The sequence below is a fragment of the Trichechus manatus genome, unplaced genomic scaffold, assembly GCF_000243295.1.
Source record: "Trichechus manatus latirostris isolate Lorelei unplaced genomic scaffold, TriManLat1.0 scaffold00027, whole genome shotgun sequence".
Taxonomy (NCBI): Eukaryota; Metazoa; Chordata; class Mammalia; order Sirenia; family Trichechidae; genus Trichechus; species Trichechus manatus.
In genome coordinates, this window is record NW_004443963.1 from 21105169 (window position 1) to 21126230 (window position 21062).

Below are 21062 nucleotides of genomic sequence, written 5' to 3' on the forward strand. Positions count from 1 at the left end.
ATTTATTTACCAACATCAAATGGGCTGATAAAAATATTCACCATTTATAACCCTTAGAGAGAAATAAACTTCAGTGTTTCACAAGGTGCATATGATTTGTCGTCTTAAGTCATCCCAAGCATGTATTCAAGTAGAGTAAGGAAGGATATCTTCAAGCATTTAACTCAACATGTCAGCTTTGTATTTCTGAGTGCAGATCCATATTTCTCCTTGGCTGAACATGGCTTATATTACCAAGCTTTACATTTCCTTCCACCCATTTCATCAAAATGGATTTTTACTTACCTTCAAAGGATCCCTGAGACAGACTCTGAATCATTCAAAATAAAAAGTAACAGTAATCCTTAACATTGGTTAAGTAAGATGACTGGAAAGCTTTCCAGGGCCTTCATTCTCAAAACACTCCTATATTCTCCTCTTCTAAAATCTCCGTCATCGAGTAAATACTAACAATCACCCTTTAGAATACTGATTACAATTTCTTTGATGAACAAAATAAGAAAGGAACTTTATTTTAAAGGTCAAGTTAGATTTGAAGATCGAAGGACGTAACTTTGACAAACTAAGAGGAACATTTGACTGGTTCCACTTCTTTTCTGGAGTTTTTTTTTTTTTTTTTTTTTAGTGCTTCATGTTACACTGGGTGAGAATGCCAGTTGGTAATTTATGACTTTGAAAGTCGACTTTTTTCATCTTCCTCCATGTTTACTCAGTTCTCGCTTCTTTAGTTAAGTCTCATTAAAGGCCGTTAGAAAAACAAGGACAGAGCAAATCTCCAAAGCAATTTGTTTTATTGACCATGTCACCCTGTTTCTTTTTACTTTATTGAATTTACGGATTTGTTTAGGGTTTAAGTTAATATATTAGAGAAAGGAAAAGAGTTTTAACATAGTGTTGTGGGCAACATCCAACATAGCTTCATAATTACACTAAAATACACATTTGGCACAGCTTAATCATCCTTGGCTTTGAACAATAACACAGGGTTCATTTGAGACCTTTCCTCTGCCTGAATGAAACAAAGTCTACACAGGAGACCCCATTGAGTAGCTGGTAGAATTGTTCTATTAGAAATTTAAAAAAAAAATGTTTTTAACTATTTTTCATGGTAATTTTAGAGGACTGTTTACCTGGAAAAAGTTGAATAATTTATACTTCTTCATTTCAATAAAGATGGGCAGGTTTACTTCTCAGATTTCATACCAGTGTTTATAGAAACAAATCAAAGGAAAATAGACATCATGAAATCACAACTGGTAATAATTTCAGAAAAAGTAACATTCGTACATGTAGTAGTTTATGGAGAATATCAATTCATAACCTCATACTTTCAGTTCATTAGTGAGCCATATATAATTTAATGGTTCATTTAATACAGATACAAGAAAAGGAAATAATTATTAATAAAATTATAGTACCAAGACAATATTAATTTTCAATTCATAATATTATAAGGTCAGTTTATTATCCCAGAAAGTATATGGGCTTTGCAGACAGACACATGGATTAAAAATTCAAACGAGCCACATAATGGATTTGTGACTTTGAAGTTACTGACTTTGTTTTAAAAATGAAGCTGAATCTTTTAAAAATGAAGCTGAAATGTCAAGGGTGTTTTTGAGAATTAATTGAAATGACATAAATAAAACTGCTTCATAAATTGTATCATACTCAGTAAGTACCTAAAAATAACTGTTAAACTTTCTTTTGATTTTAATTGAAATTAACTCTCAGCTTTGGAAAGGATATTCATATTTGTGAATTATCAAAGGCACTATTTCAGTGGAAGACTAAAGATTTTTATAATTTATCTCAGTCTTCAGAACAACGATATGGAAATTTTAGCTTTATTCTCAAATGAAATAACAGGCTCAGAGAAATTGTGCAACTTAAATAAATTCATATAGCTAGCAAGTGTTAAATATATAATATCAGACTACCTGAAATGAAACCCTGTTCCCTTAAACACAGCACTGCATAGCCTGTGTACAATGAGAAACACACAGACACAGAGACAGCAGTTGTCTGCCTTTAATTAATGGGGAATGAATAAATTGACACACTAAAATAATACTTACCTTTAAAAAATACTTTTAAATACATTTAGTTTTAAATTATAACCACAATATATCTTATTCAATTTGATTAAAAGTCAAGCTGATAAAAAATGAATCAATGCAAGAATAGGGAGATTTCCATTGCCTTTTAGATACCCAACTTACCTCTGCTGTTCATACAGTTTCCCACACACTCAGAATGACTGGGATAGTAAAAACATCAGCAAATGCCATCGTTGTCATCCCTGGAAGCCAGCATTCCTGAAACCTTCCCCTCCCTTTTCCACTTAACATAGGATCTTATAATGTCCTATTATAGATAAGTCTCATTTTACCCTTGGGGAATATATAACTGTAGAGAGTGAGAAAGGAGCAAAACTATAAAAGAGGAAAAACGTCAGGTGTTTTTGAACCTCTACGGCATGTTTTCTACATAGATTTTACTTGCACCTGCTACTTAATGTTTTATCTCTTTGATCTGCCACTGGCTCAGAGAGATTAATTCAGGGAATCAAAGTTGCCAGAAGAGGAAGGTATACAAAACACTAAGGAATATAAACACAACATACATTAGTATTGAAATTGAAAAAGGGAGCTTGTGAGACAGGGAATAAAAACTAACAAACAGCAACAACACTTTTTAAGTATGAAGTTTTTTCCCTTGACTCCCCAACCCCCAGACAGAGATTAGAAACCAAATGCCTTATCTCCAAATCCAGATTTCTACTCAATACTCCATGCCAGTTTTTTAAAGTTAGGAATCTACCACATTGTATCAAACACATTTATTAATCTTATTTTTTTTAATCTGCCTTCTAAAATAAATTTTTGCTACCATATACTGCTAATACACTACACTGTTTTCATGATCGCTCTATTACTGCCCACTAGCAATATCAAAAAGAGGAGAGTATCTTATTTTGATTGAATAACGTTATGTTATAATTTACATGCCAAAATAATAATTGGAATTGGTATCTTCCCTGCCTACCTTCAATAACATACTTACACTCAAATTAGATAATTTGAATAACAAAAAAAATAAAATTGTTCAGATTCTTAGAAAGCTATACAAAATTGCGGGTCATTTCAGAGTTTCAACTGTGTGTAAAGATAAACAAATTCAAGGGTTTTGTTTTGTTTGTTTTTTAATTCAGGTTATCATACTGGCTACCATAGCTCAGTAGCCTCAAGCAAGTTACTCAAATTGAGAATTAATTTACACATTTTTAAAAGGGAGATAATCATGTCTAGTGTCCCATATACCTATGACCAGTAAATAAAATATAGTATAGAACTTACCTAGTTGAGCAAATGCACAGAGTAAGTATTCTGTATAGAAGAGCTATTATTATTACTCCTCAATTAGACTCCCAGGTTACATAATGGTAGTAGTGCCTGCCTAAATATTCATCTTTGTTATCCATTTTCAAAAACAAATACAGATAACAAGGAGAGTATATAAAACTAGGGATAACATGTTCTTCAATATAACTAGGGAACAGAGTATTCATGAATTTTGAGTAACTTGTAAGTAAGAAAATAATACCCAGTTCCTTCAGATGAGTAGAAATAATTGTACAGATACTGGGGATAGTGTGAAAAACGTCGTGTTTCAAATGTTTAATTTCATATAATTTCTAAGAAAAAACTATTTTATTATTCTAGTCACAGAGCAGAAAAAATTTAAGAGTTAATTAAAAGTGTTTGCTTTTTTAAGCCATTACAATGTAAAACATTTTTATAGTTCAGAATAATTAGCCAAATGGATTATGTAGTATAGTCACTGGTTTTATATTCAGAATAATAAATCAATGATTATGTGGAACTTACTGAAAGTTTTAAAGGAAGACACAACATAGACACTTCCATGTTAAAAAGAAAGTTGAAGCATTTGGGTTCACCATTAAGGGTACTGGAGAGATGGATTTAGGATACTGAAGATTAGACGGCAGCTAGAATTTCATTTATTCTTCAACCTTCATAATAATATTCATTCACACCAATAAATACTGTCATTTATTTGCAGGAAATCCTATTTTATGGATCAAGTCTTTGAATGCTTGTTTTGCTTGCTGGTTCCTCAGGGTGTAAATGAAGGGGTTCAGCATGGGGGCTATCGAAGTGTTGACAATAGCTACTGCTTTGGTCAATGATGCTCTTTCTTTTGCTGAAGGCTTGACATACTTGAATATGCAGCTGCCATAAGAGATGGAAATGACAATCATGTGAGAAGAACCAGTGGAGAAAGCCTTTTTCCTCTGACTGGCAGAAGAGATTCTCAGAATGGTGATAATGATGCACAAGTAGGATAGAATCACTAGTGCCAATGTGAATAGCGAAGTAACAAAAGCAAAGTAAAAGTCGATCATCTCGAAAAGCCGGGTATCTGTGCATGAGAGTTGTAAGATGGAGAAGTAGTCACAAGAGAAGTGATCAATGACATTGGAAACACAGAAATCTAACTGGAGGATAAGCATGAGCGGTGGGAAAATGGTCAGAAATTCTCCCAGCCACGAACAAAGAACAAACAGGGTGCAGATTTTCTTGTTAATGATAGTGGTGTAATGAAGTGGCTTGCACATGGCAATATAATGATCATGAGACATGACAGAAGAAAAAATTCAGACACACCCGAGAAGATGAAGAAAAATAATTGAGCTAAACTATTGTTGTAAGAAATGTTCTTGACTTCAGTAAAATGACTGCCCCCAGAAATCTGGGGATAGACACAGTAGTGAATGTAATTTCTAAGAAGGAGAAATTCTGGAGGAAATAGCACATAAGCGTCTTTACATGAGAGTCTCTCAAGGTGAGGATGATGATGGTCAGATTGCCTGTGACACTTAATACATAAGTTATAAATAAAAAGATAAAGATCACAACTGGAAGCTTTGAGTTGTCTGATATGTCCAAGGGTACAAACTCTCTAATCATTGTGTGGTTTCTCATACTGACTTGTTTTTCCTCTTTAGGCAAAATCTATTGGTGAAAAACAAAACATAAAGAATGAGCGAATATTAAAGGAACTAAAGATTTAAATATTAGTGTTAATAACCGCAATGACACGAAACAATGGACCTTTTTTCCCTTTCATCTCTTTTCCAATATCTTTTCACTCTTAATGAAGTGGAAAATTGTCTTACATCAACTATTGAAAAGAAAATGTATTCACAGATCTCTGTTAAAAGCCAAATCAGTGTCAGTGCCTATAACCTCTACATATAGTCAAATTTGCTATATTTTCAGTATATCCTTGAATCAAAAATTTCCACACCAATATTAATGAATTATGTCTATAGTTTATATAGTGACAATTTGTTTTCCAGTTTCTAAGATTGTACGATTTCAGGAAGGAAATATCTAATTTTGAGCGTTTATTCTGATGCCATTCAAAAATTTTATTGTCTCCTAGGGCTTTGGGGGATACTGGAACCCAATCACTATCCCTGAACTTAATAGTATCTAAAATTATTTTTATTCTTAATAATTTTAAATACAATTAACAAAAATAAAAGTGTTTTCCAATCACATAAATAGGTAATTAGAATGACCTGATTGTAAACAACGTGTTTTTTCTATATCTGAAGTAACATAGCAGCGCTCACATTCACATACTCGGAGATTTGTTGTTGTTGCTATTATACACTAATGCCATTATGCTATGCAAAATATTCTATAATTACTTTTTTTTCAGTATATAATATGTAATGGATATCATTCCTTATCAAGTTTTTTTGTAACAATCACATAGAATACCAGAGGTGACTTGCATGTAATTTAATAATTACATTGCTGATTAAGATTTAGGAAACTAGATTGTGACAAATTTCACATTATTAGTTGGGATGTTATAGTGCGTCCTTATGCATACATTTGCATATGTGTAAAATTATATATCTGTGAGTTTTAAATTTTAATAGTTACTTAAAAAATTTTATCCTACAGATAAGAATGAGTCCTTTTCTTCACATTTGAGTCAAAACTGGATATTATCAGTCATTTAAAATTTTTAAAAGCAGAGAGACAAAATAATATTATAATTTATTTAATGGCAGAGACACTATAGCTTAGAGATCACATTGCCTGGGTTTTTAGGTTAAACAGATCCAATTTCTTTGCAAACTTACAAATTCTAATGAAATTTTCTGAACATTGATGTCACTTCAGCCATAAAAGACTAATAGTCCTAACTCATAGGCTATTGTAAAAATTACAATGAAGTGAAAGAGTTTAGCCTACTAATTTGAATATGTTGCTGTTAGTTGCTTCAAGTTGATTCTAACTCAGCAAGCAACCTCATGCGATGAAATAGAACCATCCCATAGGCTGTTCCAAGCTGTAATCTTTACTGGAGCAGATTGCTATGTCTTTCTCCTGTGGAGCTGCTGGGGGGTTCTAAACACCAACCTTTCGGATAGCAGCTAAGCGCTTAACTGTTGTGCCACAAGGCTCATTAGTTGAGCTATAGTAATTGCTTAATATGTAAATCTTACCTATTTTTAAAATTTCATATTCTCTGATTCATACAGAGATTGACTATATTTTCAGTATTTTTATTTCTTGTTCCTGAATTGCATATTTACAACTTTTGTTCACATTTCATTAGGTTTATTGTCTTTCTATTTATTGGTAGGATACATTTATATATTCTGGATATAAACACTGGGTGTGTCTTATTTGTTATATATGCTTACTTTTTAACTTTTCTATGATGTTATTCTATACAAAAAGTATTGTACAACTATCATAAATTCTTAGTGATATATTCTCTTTAGCAAGGACTTCCCCACTTACCTCAAAATTATATAAATGTTGTTAGTGTTGTTAGGTGCCATCGAGTCAATTCTGACTTATAGAGACGCTATGTACCACAGAACGAAACACTGCCCAGAAGTGTGCCATCCTCACAATTGTTGTTATGCTTGAGCCCATTGTTGCAGCCACTGTGTCAATCCATCTTGTTGAGGGTGTTCCTCTTTTCACTGACTCTGTACTTTACCAAGCATGATATCCTTTTCCAAGGACTAATCCCTCCTGATAACACGTCCAAAGTATGTGAGACTAAGTCTCTCAATCTTTGCTTCTAAGGAGCATGCTGGTTGTACTTCTTCCAAGACAGATTAGCTCATTCTTTTAGCAGTCTATGGTGTATTCAATATTCTTCACCAACACCAGAATTCTTAGTCATCAATTCTTCTTCAGTCACCCTTATTCATGGTCCAGCTTTCACATGCATATGAGACGATTGAAAACACCATGGCTTCGGTCAGGCGCACCTTAGTCTTCAAGGTGGTATCTTTGCTTTTCAATACTTTAAAGAGGTCTTTTGCAGCAGATTTGCCCAATGTAATGGGTCTTTTGATTTCTTGACTGCTGCTTGCACGGGTGTTGATTGTGGATCCAAGTAAAATGAAATCCTTGACAACTTCAATCTTTTCTCCTTTTATCATAATGTTGCTTATTGGTCCAGTTGTGAGGATTTGGTCCAGTTGTGAGGATTTTTGTTTTCTTTATGTTGAGGTGTAATTCATACTGAAGGCTGTAGTCCTTTTTTTATTATTTTTTTTTATTGTACTTTAGATGAAAGTTTACAGAATAGTTTCTCATAACAGTTAGTATGTATACTGTTTTATGACATTGGTTAACAACCACACAACATGTCAGCACTCTTCCTTCTTGAGCTTGGGTTCCCCATTACCAGCTTTCCTGTCCCCTCCTGCCTTCTAGTCCTTGTCCCTGGGCTGTTGTACCCCACTAGTATCGTTTTGTTTTATGGGGCTGTCTAATCTTTGGCTGAAGGTTGAACCTCGGAAGTGACTTCATTACTGAGCTGAAAGGGTGTCTGGGGCCACACTCTCAGGATTTCTCCAGTCTCTGTCAGGTCAGTAAGTCTGTCTTTTTTTGTGAGTTAGAACTTTGTTCTACATTTTTCTCCAGCTCTGTCCTGGACCCTCTGTTTTGATCTCTGTCAGAGCAGTTAGTGGTGGTAGCCGGGCACCATCTACTTGTACTGACTCAGTCTGGTGGAGGCCGTGGTAGTTGTGGTCCATTAGTCCTTTGGACTAATCTTTCCCTTGTGTCTTTGGTTCTCTTCATTCTCCCTTGCTCCCAAAGTGGTGAGACCAGTGGAGTATCTGAGATGGCTGCTCACAGGCTTTTAAGACCCCAGACACTACACACCAAGGTAGAAGGTAGAACATTTTCTTTATAAACTATGTTATGCCAATTGAGCTAGATGTTCCCCGAGACCATGGTCCCCACAGCCCTCCCCGTAGCATTTCAGTCCCTCAGGGAGTTTAGATGTGTCTATGGAGATTCCATGACCTTGCCTTGCACAAGTTGTGCTGGCTTCCCCTGTATTGTGTACTGTCTTACCCTTCACTAAAGTTACACTTATCTATTGTCTATTTAGCATTCCCCCCCACACACCTCCCATCCCTCGTAACCATCAAAGATTTTTCTTTTTGTGTGTAAACCTTTTCATGAGTTTTTACTCTAGGAGTCTCATACAATATTTGTCCTTTTGTGATTGACTTATTTCACTTAGCATAATGTCTTCCAGTTTCATCCATGTTATGAGATGCTTCACAGATTCATCATTGTTATTTATCATTGCATAATACACCATTGTGTGTATGGACCATAGTTTGTTTATCCATTCGTCTGTTGATGGGCATCTAGGTTGTTTCCATCTTTTTGCTATTGTGAACAATGCTGCAATGAACATGAGTGTACATATATCCATTCGTGTGACAGCTCTTATATTTCTAGAATATATACCTATGAGTGGGATTGCTGGATCATATGGTATTTCTATTTCTAGCTTTCTAAGGAAGCGCCATAATGTTTTCCAAAATTGTTGTATCATTTTGCATTCCCACCAGCAGTGCATAAGAGTTCCGATCTCCCCACAGTCTCTCCAATATTTTTTATTTCCAGTTTTTTTCATTCATGCTAGTAATGCGGAGTGAGATGATATCTCTTTGTGGTTTTGATTTGCATTTCTCTATTGGCCAGTGATAGCGATCAGTTCCTCATGTATCTGTTGGCCATTTGAATGTTCTCTTTCGTGAACTGTTTGTTCATTTCCTTTGCCCATTTTTTAGTTGGATTATTTGTCTTTTTGTTTTAAAGGTGTTGAATTTTCTTGTAGATTTTAGAGATTAGACCTTTTTCTGACTTGTAATGTCTAAAAATGTTTTCTCAGTCTGTCGGTTCTCTTTTTACTCTTTTGTGAAGTCTTTTGATGAGCATAAGTGTTTAATTTTTAGAAGATCCCAGTTATCTAGCTTATCTTCTGGAATTTGTGTGTTGTTAGTTATAATTTGTATCCTGTTAATGCGGTGTATTAGGGCCTCTAGTGTTGATCCTGTTTTTTCTTCTATGAACTTTATAGTTTTTGGCTTTATATTTAGGTCTTTGATCCATTTTGAATTAGTTTTTGTATATGGTGTGAGATATGGGTACTGATTCATTTTTTTTGCAATTGACTTTCAGTTTTGCCAGCACCATTTGTTAAAAAGACTGTCTTTTCACCATTTGATGGACTTCGGGCCATTGTGGAAGATTAGGTGACTGTAGGTGGATGGATTTACAGCTGGGTTCTCAATTCTGTTCCATTGGTCAATGTATCTGTCATTGTACCAGTACCAGGCTGTTTTGACTACTGTAACTATATAGTAGGTTCTGAGATCAGGTAGTGTGAGTCCTCCTTCTTTAATCTTCTTCTTCAACAGTGCTTTACTTCTCTGGGGCTTCTTCTCTTTCCATATAAAGTTAATGATTAGTTTTTCCATCTCTGAAGAATCTTGTTGGTATTTGGATCGAGATTGCATTGTGTTTGTAAATTGCTTTGGGTAGAATTGTCATTTTCACAATGCTGAGTCTACCTGTCCATGAGCATAGTATGTTTTTCCACTTATTTAGATCCCTTCGGATTTCTTGCAGTAGTGTTTAGTTTTCTTTGTATAGGTCTTTTACATCCCTGGTTAGATTTATTTTATTTTTTTAGGGGTTATTATAAATGGAATTGTTTTTCTGATTTCCTTTTCATTGTTCTCTTTATTGATGTATAGGAATCCAATTGATTTCTGTATGTTTGTCTTGTGTTCTTCTCTCTGTTGAATCTTTCTATTAGTTTCAGTAGTTTTCTCATGGAGTCTTGAAGGCTATAGTCTTTGATCTTAATCGGTAAGTGCTTCAAGTCCTCTTCCCTTTCAGCAAGCAAGGTTGTGTCATCTGCATAACACCGATTGTTAATGAATCTTCCTCCAATACTGATACCTCATTCTTCTTCACATAGTATAGCTTCTCAGATTATTCGCTCAGCATACAGATTGAATAGGTATGTTGAAAGGATACAACCTTGACGCACACCTTTCCTGACTTTAAACCACGAATTATTTCCTTGTTCTGTTCGAATGAATGTCTCTTGATCTATGTACAGGTTCCTCATGAGCACAATTAAACTTTCTGGAATTCCCATTCTTCGAAATGTTACCCTTAATTTTTTTATGATCCACACAGTCCAGTGCTTTTGCATAGTCAATAAAACACAGTTAAATGTCTTCCAGGTATTCCCTGCTTTGGGCCAGGATCCGTCTGACATCAGCAATCACATCCTTTGTTCCATGTCCTCTTCTGAATCTGGCTTTTATTTCTGACAGTTCCCTGTTGATATACTGCTGAAGCCGCTTTTGAATGATCTTCAGCAAAATTTTACTTTCATGTGATATTAATGGATTGTTCTATTATTTCAGCATTCGCTTGGATCACCTTTCATGGGAATAGGCATAGTTATGGATCTCTTCCAGTTGGTTGACCAGGTAGCTGCCTTCCAAATTTCTTGGCATATGCAAATGGGCACTTCCAGCCCTGCATCCATTCATGGAAACATCTTAATTAGTATTTCGTCAATTCCCGTAGCCTTGTTTTTCACCAGTGCCTTCAGTGCAACTTGGACTTCTTCCTTTAGTACCACCCTGATCATATGCTACCTCCTGAAATGAGTTGAACATCAACCAATTCTTTTTGGTATAGTGACTCTGTGTATTCCTCCATCACCTTTTGATGTGTCCCGCATTGTTTAATATTTTCCCAGTAAAATCCTTCAATATTGCAACTCAAGGCTTGAATTTTTTCTTCAGTTCTTTCAGCCTGAGAAATGCCAAGGTGTTCTTCCCTTTGGGTTTTCTATCTCCAGGTCTTTGCACATGTCATTATAATACTTTTTCTTCTTGAGCCGCCGTTTGAAATTTTCTGTTCAGCTCTTTCTCTTCGTCTTTTCTTCCTTCTGCTTTAGCTACTTGATGTTCAAGAGCAAGTTTCAGAGTCACTTCTAACATCCATTTTGGTCTTTTCTTTCTTTTCTGTCTTTTAAATGACCTCTTGCTTTCTTCATATATGATGTTCTTGATGTCATTGCACAACTTGTCTGGTCTTCAGTCATTAGTGTTCAATGCATCAAATCTATTCTTGAGATGGTCTCTAAAATTCAGGTGAGATATACTCAAGGTCACACTTTGGCTCTCATGGACTTACTCTAATTTTCTTCAGTTTCAACTTGACCTTGCATATGAGCAACTGATGGTCTCTTCCACAGTTGGCCCCGGGCCTTGTTCTGGATGATGATATTGAGCTTTTCCATTGTCTCTTTCCACAGATGTAGTCGATTTGATTCCTGTGTATTCCATCTGGTGAAGTCCACGTCTATAGTCGCCATTTATGTTGTTGTAAAAGGTATTTGCAATGGAGAATTCGTTAGTCTTGCAAAATTCTACCATGTGATCTCTGGCATCATTTCATCACCAAGGCCATATTTTCCAACTACTGATCCTTCTTCTTTGTTTCCAACTTTTGCATTCCAATCACCAGTAATTATTAATGCATCCAGATTGCATGTTCGATCAATTTCAGACCTCAGAAGTTGGTGAAAATCTTAAATTTCTTATTCTTTGGCCTTAGTGGTTGGTGCGTAAATTTGAATAGTAGTCTTATGAACTCATCTTCCTTGTAGGTGTACGATTATTATTCTATCACTGACAGTATTGTACTTCAGGTTAGATCTTGAAATGTTCTTTTTGACAATGAATGCAATACCATTCCCCTTCAAGTTGTCATTCCCAGCATAATAGATTATATGAATTGTCCAATTCAAAATGACCGATACCAGTCCGTTTCAGCTCACTAATGCCTAGGATGCAGATGTTAATGCATTCCATTTCATTGTCGATGATTTCCAATTTTCCTAAATTCATACTTTGTTCATTCCACCTGCTGATTATGAAAGGATGTTCGGAGCCGTTTCTTCTTATTTTGAATTGTGCCACATCAGCAAATGAAAGTCCCAGAAGCTTGACTCCATTCACATCATTAATGTCAACTGTACTTTGAGGAGGCAGCTCTTCCCCAGTCGTATTTTGAATGTCTACCAACCTATATAAATATTCCTCTATATGTGACACTTCTATGGTTTTGCTTTTTAAATTGACATCTTTAATCCATCCAGAATCCATATTTATTTTATTCTTGTTTATGTGAGCTATGGATCTAATTTTTCTATTTTCTCAACAGGAAACCACCTGCCCTAACACCCCTAGGCTAGAGACAATATGAGCACCAATGTCAGGTTATCCTCTGTTTGTAATATTTCTACCCCAGATTCTCACCTATAAGGTCCACATGCAATGTTTCAGCTGGAGATAGAGATTAATCTATTGAAACAACCTTGGTCTAAAAAACTATGTAATATCCCAGGCATTATCTTCATCTCCATGTGGAGACAAAAGTATATCATCCTTAAAAAACACATCTACTTATCTTTTAACTTTTTAACTCATAGTGCAACCAGAATGGTGATATAAATATAATCATACTTTTTAGGTAAAAACAAAAAAATTGAGTTCCTAATGCCGTCAGTATAAAGTATTTAAACATCTAAATTTAATACCTTTAAGGCCCTATAATATTTAACCCATGCTTACCCTTTCAGGTTCACTTTCAGACTCACTCTATACCATCTCCCTTCACCTTTTCCATTCCAGGAAAACTGGTTTTTTTGGTTGTTGTTTGTTTGTTTATTCTTGTTTGTTTTAATTATCCGACACATTTCTCTTCTCCTTCAGGATATTCATACATGTTCTTCTGCCTGCTAGACGTGGTTTCTCTGGCACTTCAATTCATATCTACTTTAATTGTACTCTGTTAGAGAAGTCTTCTCTGATTCTCTCAAACTCTTATGTGTTTTGCATAATGCCCTGTGCTCCATCTTTATAGCAGTAATTGTACTTTAATTACTAACCAGGTATCATCCTCGCTCAGGAAAAAGTTACGTATGTGGTTATTTAAATTCAAATATGAATTAATTAAAATGAAATCAAATAGAAGTTTAGCTCCTCAGTCACACTAGCCACATTTTAAATGCTCAATAGCTGCATGTGGCTAATGGCTGTTGTATGGGACAGCACAGATTCAAGACCATTTCTATATTGCACAAAATTGTATTGGACAAGTGCTGAGGAATCAGTTATTTCTCTTTTTCATTGTTCTTTGGGAAGTAGCCAAGTGCATGACATCTTTTCCAGAACCAAGACTCTGCACAACCATTGCTCAAATATCATCGAATCTTTTCTAATTCTTCAAATTGTGAGGCATTTTCAGACACACACACACACACACACACACATTTATATATTCCTTTAATGTTTAGTCTAAATATCACAAAATCTTTGAAATCTTCCCTATCTGTAAAACCAGGATTCGATGCTTTCTCTTCTCTGCTCTCCCCAAAATTTGTACTGTTATCTTACTCCATTGTACTTATTTGTAGAGAAATCTGTTTCTATTAAAAAGCCACTTAAGGAGGAGGCAATAGGCCTTGGTTGGTTTAGACACCTACTCCTCACTATCTCATTATCCTATGTTTAGCATTTATATAATTAGTAAAAAATCTACCATCCTGACTAATTTGCACGTTAACGATGTATGTCTGGCAAGAACAAATGCGGAGGTGTGAGGCAAGTGGTTGTTGTGGCGTCACTAGGGTTGGTGTTACCTAGTGTGATAACTCATGATGTCGCCCCCCTCCACAGATCTCGTTCAAGTTCCAGCCCGTGCGTGGGAAGTGCCCTGAGCTCCCAGAACTCACCTCCCAGCGATGGGTGCAGGTGCCCAGCTCACTATGGCTCACAGAGGCTCCTGGCTACAGGCTACAGGCAGCAAGACACTGCAGGGGCAAGCCAGGAGGGCTGGAGGCCAGTCTGGGAACATAAACAATGGCCCCTGACCCCTAGCTTGGCAACCCCATGCAGTCCCGCCCAGGACTTGAACTGGCAGAGCTTGGTGAAACTCCAGAGTATGGCCCTCTGACACCCTTGTAGCTCAGTAATGAAGTCACTCCTGAGGTTCACCCTTCAGCCAACGATTAGACAGGTCAACAAAACAAAGGGGCACACCACCCAGGGGCAAGGATGAAAGGTAGGAGAGAACAGAACAGCTGATAATCCAGAACCCAAGGTCGAGAAAGGGAGAATGTTGACATGTGGTTGGCAACCAATGTCACAAAACAATATGTGTTTTAATAGTTTAATGAGAAACTTGTTTGCTCTGTAAACTTTCATCTAAAGTATGATTTTTAAAAAGTTGTTTTACGGCTATAATATCGGGGGTTCCTTTAGTCTCTTTCAGTCCACCAAGTCTGGTCTTTTTTATGAATTTGAGTTTTGTTCTACATTTTTCTCCCATTCAAAGCAGGACTTTTTATTGTGTCCCTGGTCAGAGCGGTCAGTAGTAGTGGTCAAGCATCGTCTAGTTCTTCTGGCCTCAGGCTAGAGGAGGCTGTGGTTCGTGTGGGCCATCAGTCCTGTGAACTAATTGTTTCCTTGAGTTTTTTGATTTAGATCTTCTGTATCTTTATGGAGTTTCTTTCTAGTTGTTCTGTCCATCATCAAAAATCTTATGGTAAAGTCTCCTACGATTATTGAAAACTGTCTATTTCTCTTTTCAGTTCTGTTAGCTTATTTTATGCATTTTGGAGATCTTTCATTGGGTGTGTAAATATTTATTACTATGTCTTCTTAGTGGTTTGACCCATTAATCATTATATAATGCCCTTCTCTGCTCCTTATAATGAATTTTGGCTTAAAGCTTTTTTTAACCAAAATTATTATTGTTACTCCTGCTCTCTTTGCTTGATATATTTTTTCCCATCCTTTGATTTTTAACTTGTTTATGTCTTTAAGTCTAAGATGTATCTTCTGTAGGCAACATATTAATGGTTCTTTTTTTTAATGCTTTCTGCTATTCTCTCTCTCTGTCCCTTGACTGGTTCATTTAATCCATTTACATTCAGGGTGATTAATCACTACACCACCAGGGTTTCCATTAAGGTATTATTTTATTTATTTATGTATTTATTTATTGATTGTATGTTTGTTTGTTTTGTCCTGATTTTTTTTATCTTAGGGGAGATGGCGTGGGTATGCTCCACTGATTGCTCATCTTGCAGCATGGGAGGGCTCACCACCTGTCTTCAAGTGGGCAGAGCAGAGGCGGGAAGGGCGAGCATGTGTTGCTATTCACTAGACACGGGAGGCAGCTGAGAGAGGGCTGGGCAGTCCGCCTTCTGTTGGTACAGAGGCACAGGAGTGTATGATGATGCACATCAAGTGCATGGGACAGTGGGTAGGGTTGTGTGGTGGGTGACCAGTGGGGTAGGTATGCTCACTGCTGTTCACAAGGTGTGAGGAGATGTGGTAGGCAACTGGGTGTGCAGAGTGATCTCTATTGGTTGAGGCGGCAGGCAGGGGGATGTCTCAGGCTGGCAGGGCAACTCCACTGTATATCTCTCCTTGTTCTCTATTTTTGTTTAGTTTCTTCTTCCAATCTGTGTTGGATCTAATTCTTTACCCTTCCATTTGATACTGAAAGTTCTAGGATTGTCATCTGTATCTGTCTCACTTGGTTTCTCAGATCTTTGCTGTAGGTGGACTGCATGGTGTTTCTGAGTAAGCCGCCATCTCTTGTGTTATTCTTTGTCTCATTGTTTATTTAGGAATGTGCTGCTTAATTCCCAAATATATGTGAGTTTCTTATATTTTCTTCTGTTGTTGATTTCTAATTTAATTTTATTGAGATCAAAGAATATATGTTTATTATTTCAAACACTTTTTATTTATTTAAGTAAGTTTTATAGTTGACATATGGTTAATCTAGAGAGTGCCTGATGTATACTGCTCAGTTTTGATATCCATTATTGAAAGTGAGGTATTGGTCTCCAACAATTACTGTTGAATTGTTCTTAGATGTGTATATGTTTCTAATAGCTTGTTCTTCCCAATAGATTAACACTTTTATAATTTTAGAATGTTCTTGGTGTCTGGTAACATGTTTTTACTTTAAGTGTAATAGTTGGTGTCTTAGGCTGGGCTCTCTATGGAAACAAAACCAGTAAAGCTTATAAACATATACAGAGATAGATTTATATTAAGGAAACAGCTCACATGATTGTAGAGGCTGGAACATCCCAAGTCCGTGGATCAGGATAGAGGCTTCTCCTGATTCCCGTTGCTGCAGGGGTTGGTGAACACAAGATCAGCAGGTCGGAGAACAGGGCTCTTGTTCACAGGTTGTGAAGATCGACGAATTCCAAGATCAGCAGATAAGCTGCTAGCTCAAGTCCCAAGAACTGGAGGTCACATGAACAGGAGACAGCTGCAGGATCCAGAGAGGGCAAAAGCCAGAATATCTGCTTATATTTGGATGCAGATCACATACCCAAGGAAACTCCCTTTCAACTGATTGGCTACTCACAGCAGATCCCACCAAGGGGTGATCTGAGAATCGTGGCCCAGCCAAGTTGACACATTATCTCAACCATCACAGTCAGATATTAGTATAGCTAATTTGGTACTCTTTTAGTACTGCTTGCATGCTGTCTTAGTTTCCTAGGGCTGCCATCACAAATTTATTTATTGTCTCACAGTTCTGCTCTAAGATTAGGGTTATGCATTTTCTCTTTTGGTTCTAGGGGAAGATTCTCCCGTCTACCAGCTTCTAGTAGCCCCTGGCATTTCTTGGCTGCTTATCTTCACATAGCATCTCTCTTGCATGTGTGGCTCTCTTCCCACCTGTTCTCTCCTTTTATAATATACCTCTCAGAAGATACTAGGATTAGGACCTATTGTACTCTGATATGACTTAATCGATAATATCTTCAAAGAGTAACCTTATTTCCCCAGAGAAGGCCACAATGACAGGTATAAGGGTTAGGACTTTAACATATTACTTTCAAGTTCCCTTTCATTTCATAACACATGGCATACATTTTACCATCTTTTATTTTCAAACTATTTGTGTCTTTAAATCTTAAGTGTGTCTATTGTAGACTGATATATATTTGGATCATATTTTCTATTTAATGCGTTTTTCCAACATCTGCCTTTCACTTGGGTTGTTTCACTATTTAAATTTAATTTAGTTACAGATAAGAGTTCTGTCTTACCTCTTGCAATTTGTTTGCTATGTGTCTTCTGTCTTTTTTAGTCAGTCTATTCATTGATCCCTGGATACTTTTGTGTTAAATCAATATTTTCTAGTGTATGTTTTCAATTTCCTGTTGTACCTTTTACAATATATATTTTAAATTATTTTCTTAGAAATTTCTGTGAAGGTTAGAGTTAGCATCTTAACTTAAAACAAATGAATTCAGATCAATAGTATCTTACTTTCAATAATATTTAATATATCTCTGTCCACTTATTTTTTGAAAAAATGTTGTCATACGAATTACTTGTTTAGATGTCAAAAGCAAGGATTTCCTTTTCTTCATTTATTGGAAAGGTTTTTGTGCATCAGAGGACACTATTAAGAAAATAAAAATTCTACAAGTAAATCATATATCTGATAAGAGTCTCGTATCTTTTTAAAGAGCTTATTAAGGAAAGAAACTCTATGTGGATGGAGGTTCTCAGGATCATGAATATAATCATGTGTTCTCACACTATCTACCAAGGAAAAGTAGATTACTCACAATTCTTGCTTTGAAAGTTTGTAAAACTAATTTGAACACAAATCTGAAATTAAATGATTTCTATTCAGGGCCACATGTATAATAGTTACACCAACATTCACCCAATGAATTCTTCACTTATATGGCAAATTATATCCCATATGGAACCCCATGTTTTGTAGGTGACTGTTTTAAATCTGAAAGTATATTAATAAAACTTCTCTTTTTATTTATTATTTATTTATTTTATTATTGTACTTTAGATGAAATTTTACAGAACAATCTAGCTTCTCACTAAACAATTAGTCCACATATTGTTTTGTGACATTGGTTACCAACTCTACGACATATTAACACTCTCTCTTCTAGACGTTGGGTACCCCATTACCAACTTTTTGTCCTCTCCTACCTTCTAATCCTTGCCCTTGGGTTAATGTACCTCTTTAGTCTTGTTTTGTTTCATGGGCCTGTCTAATCTTTGGCTGAAGGGTGAACCTCAGGGGTGATTCATTAATGAGCTACAAGGGTGTCCAGGGGCCATACACTCGTGGTTTCTCCAATCTCTGTCAGACCAGTAAGTCTGGTCTTTTTTTGTGAGTTAAATTTTGTTCTACCTTTTTCTCATGCTCTGTCAGGGACCCTCTGTTGTGATCCCAATCAGAGTAGTCAGTGGTGGTAGCTGGGCACCATCTACCTGTACAGGACTCAGTCTGATGGAGGCCATGGTAGTTGTGGTCCATTAGTCTTTTGGACTAATCTTTCCCCTGTGTCTTTGGTTTTCTTCATTCTCCCTTGCTCCCGATGGGATTGAAACTTCCCTTTTTAAATGACATTAAATATATGGGTTCTTGTGTGCAGAAGTGGAAAGCTGGGAGAGCCCAAGAAGAATCATTTGTTATACCCTTATAACCTTCTTTCACTCATCCCAGATATGTAAACGTTCAATAATTTCCCTCAGTTCATTTTACTAAACTTCTCTGGAGTTCGATCCTGGAGCTTTTGATCCACTGCCACTATTGTATTCTTAACTCTTAAAATATCTCATTTAGCTTAAAGCATTGGCACTTTAACTTGTGTTCCTAACTCCAAACGTGTAAAAATCCATTCTCAGCTCATTTGACAGAGCAATCTCTATAAGATAAATATCTCATCACATAGATGCTTAGATTAAAAAAGGAAACCCTCATACGAATATCTGCCTCAGAATCACCCACTGTTCATTTCTCTAGAACAGTCCATGTGATTTTAAGTTATTTTAGGTGTAAGACACAAAGAGTTTTTATCTCCCTATTCTGTTCACACTAAATTTTCGAGTCTGTACACCTACCAGATTAAGTTCCAGTATATTTCAGTGCATAAAAGCTTTCTAAAATTTGAAGCCTACCTCTTGTTCTTGTTACAGTCTATCCCAGCTGAGGTAACTTTTCCTCACAAAGGGCAGGTGACACTTATTGAGAGCTCACTGAGGGCCAGGTGCTGACCTAGAATTGCTTTATGTATACTGCCTCAATTCATTCTCAAAATAACTTTATCAAGTAAGAACTATTATTATATCTATTTCATAAATGGAGAAATTTAGCAACAAAGAGTTTGAGAAACTTCACCATGCTTATATGTACATCAGGAGTTATACCTTGGCTCGATGGCTCAGACTATGCTCCTAAATATCAGTATAGTGATACTAGCCTGTGATATTTGAACTACTTCCTAGTGCCCTGAACAGTGTATATGTTGTTATACACGTGTCTTTAACATCATATTACTCTTTTTGCCTATATATTGAAGCTGTTGCAAGAATTACCTCTTTTTGAACTGCATTCCTGAGTCACTAAAATAATTAAACATTTATTACTATGAAAACACAATTCTGTATATAACTCTATCATAAGAGAAATTGTACTCCTTGATAATTTTTGTTTATTTATTTCTCTCCCCAACAGTAAGCTGTATCATCCTAATGATAACAAAAATTATGACTAACACAGAAATGGATGAGCATACCTATAATAAATGGATATTAACTAATTACACCTATCCAGGCAAATTTGTACGGGATACATAAATACATAATTTAAATTGTTTTTTTTTTTTTTTCTTTTTCTTTTTCTTTTTAGGGAAGGTGAGTTCCATGTCTTGGGAAGTAAGAAATATTTAAATTTGTCTTGAAAACTTAAGGGAGAATTCTCTAACACTGCAAGAAGTAATAATCATAAAGAGAAGTAGGAAAGTGTGAATCATCCTGCGAAATTTGTTTAAAATGTTATAAGAATGTTAAGGAAACATGAACATAGGAGCAGAACTTTTATTCAACGTTTACATCAAGATTTTAAAACTATTTCTTCATTTTTTTCAAAAAATGAAAATCTTTTTCAGTATATCCTTGAAAGCTTGTTTCACTTGCTGGTTCCTTAGAGGGTAAATAAAAGGTTTTAATAAAGGGGCAACTGATGTATAGATAAAAGCTGCACCTTTAGGTAAAGTCACCCTTTCTTTTGCTGACAGATTCATGTAAATGAAGATACAGCTACCATAAGTAAGGGAGACTACAATCATGAGGGAAGAACAAGTGGAAAAAGCCTTTGTTCCTTTCTGAGCAGAGGGAATTTTTAGAATGGTCTTGATTATATATGTATAGGAAAAAATCACTATCAGCAATGTGACCACAAGTGTTATACTTGCTGAAACAAATGAAATCAATTCTAGGAAGTGAGTGTCTATGCAAGAAGCTGCAAGAGTGGAGAAGTGTCACATATGAAATGATCAATTACTTTGGAAGCACAGAATTCCAGTTTTAGTCCCAAGACCAATGGTGTAAAGATATTCAGAAAGCCAGTTGCCCATGAACTGAATACAAGTTGGTAGCACACTTTGCTGTTCATAGTGACTGAATAATTCAGAAGTTTGCAGATGGCTACTTAATGGTCATAAGACATGGCAGCCAGAAGGTAAAACTCTACATCTCTTTTTTTTTTTTTTTTTTTAAATATTTTATTGTA

At 35.8% G+C, this 21062-nt stretch overlaps 2 pseudogenes; both read right to left on the bottom strand.

The window, feature by feature from the left end:
• Positions 1-4072: 4072 nt before the first annotated feature.
• On the bottom strand, positions 4073-5009 carry LOC101358825 (olfactory receptor 6C3-like; annotated as a pseudogene).
• A 15406-nt stretch (positions 5010-20415) lies between these two features.
• The window catches only part of LOC101359093 (olfactory receptor 6C6-like), a 9028-nt pseudogene continuing 8381 nt past the window's right edge, over positions 20416-21062 (bottom strand).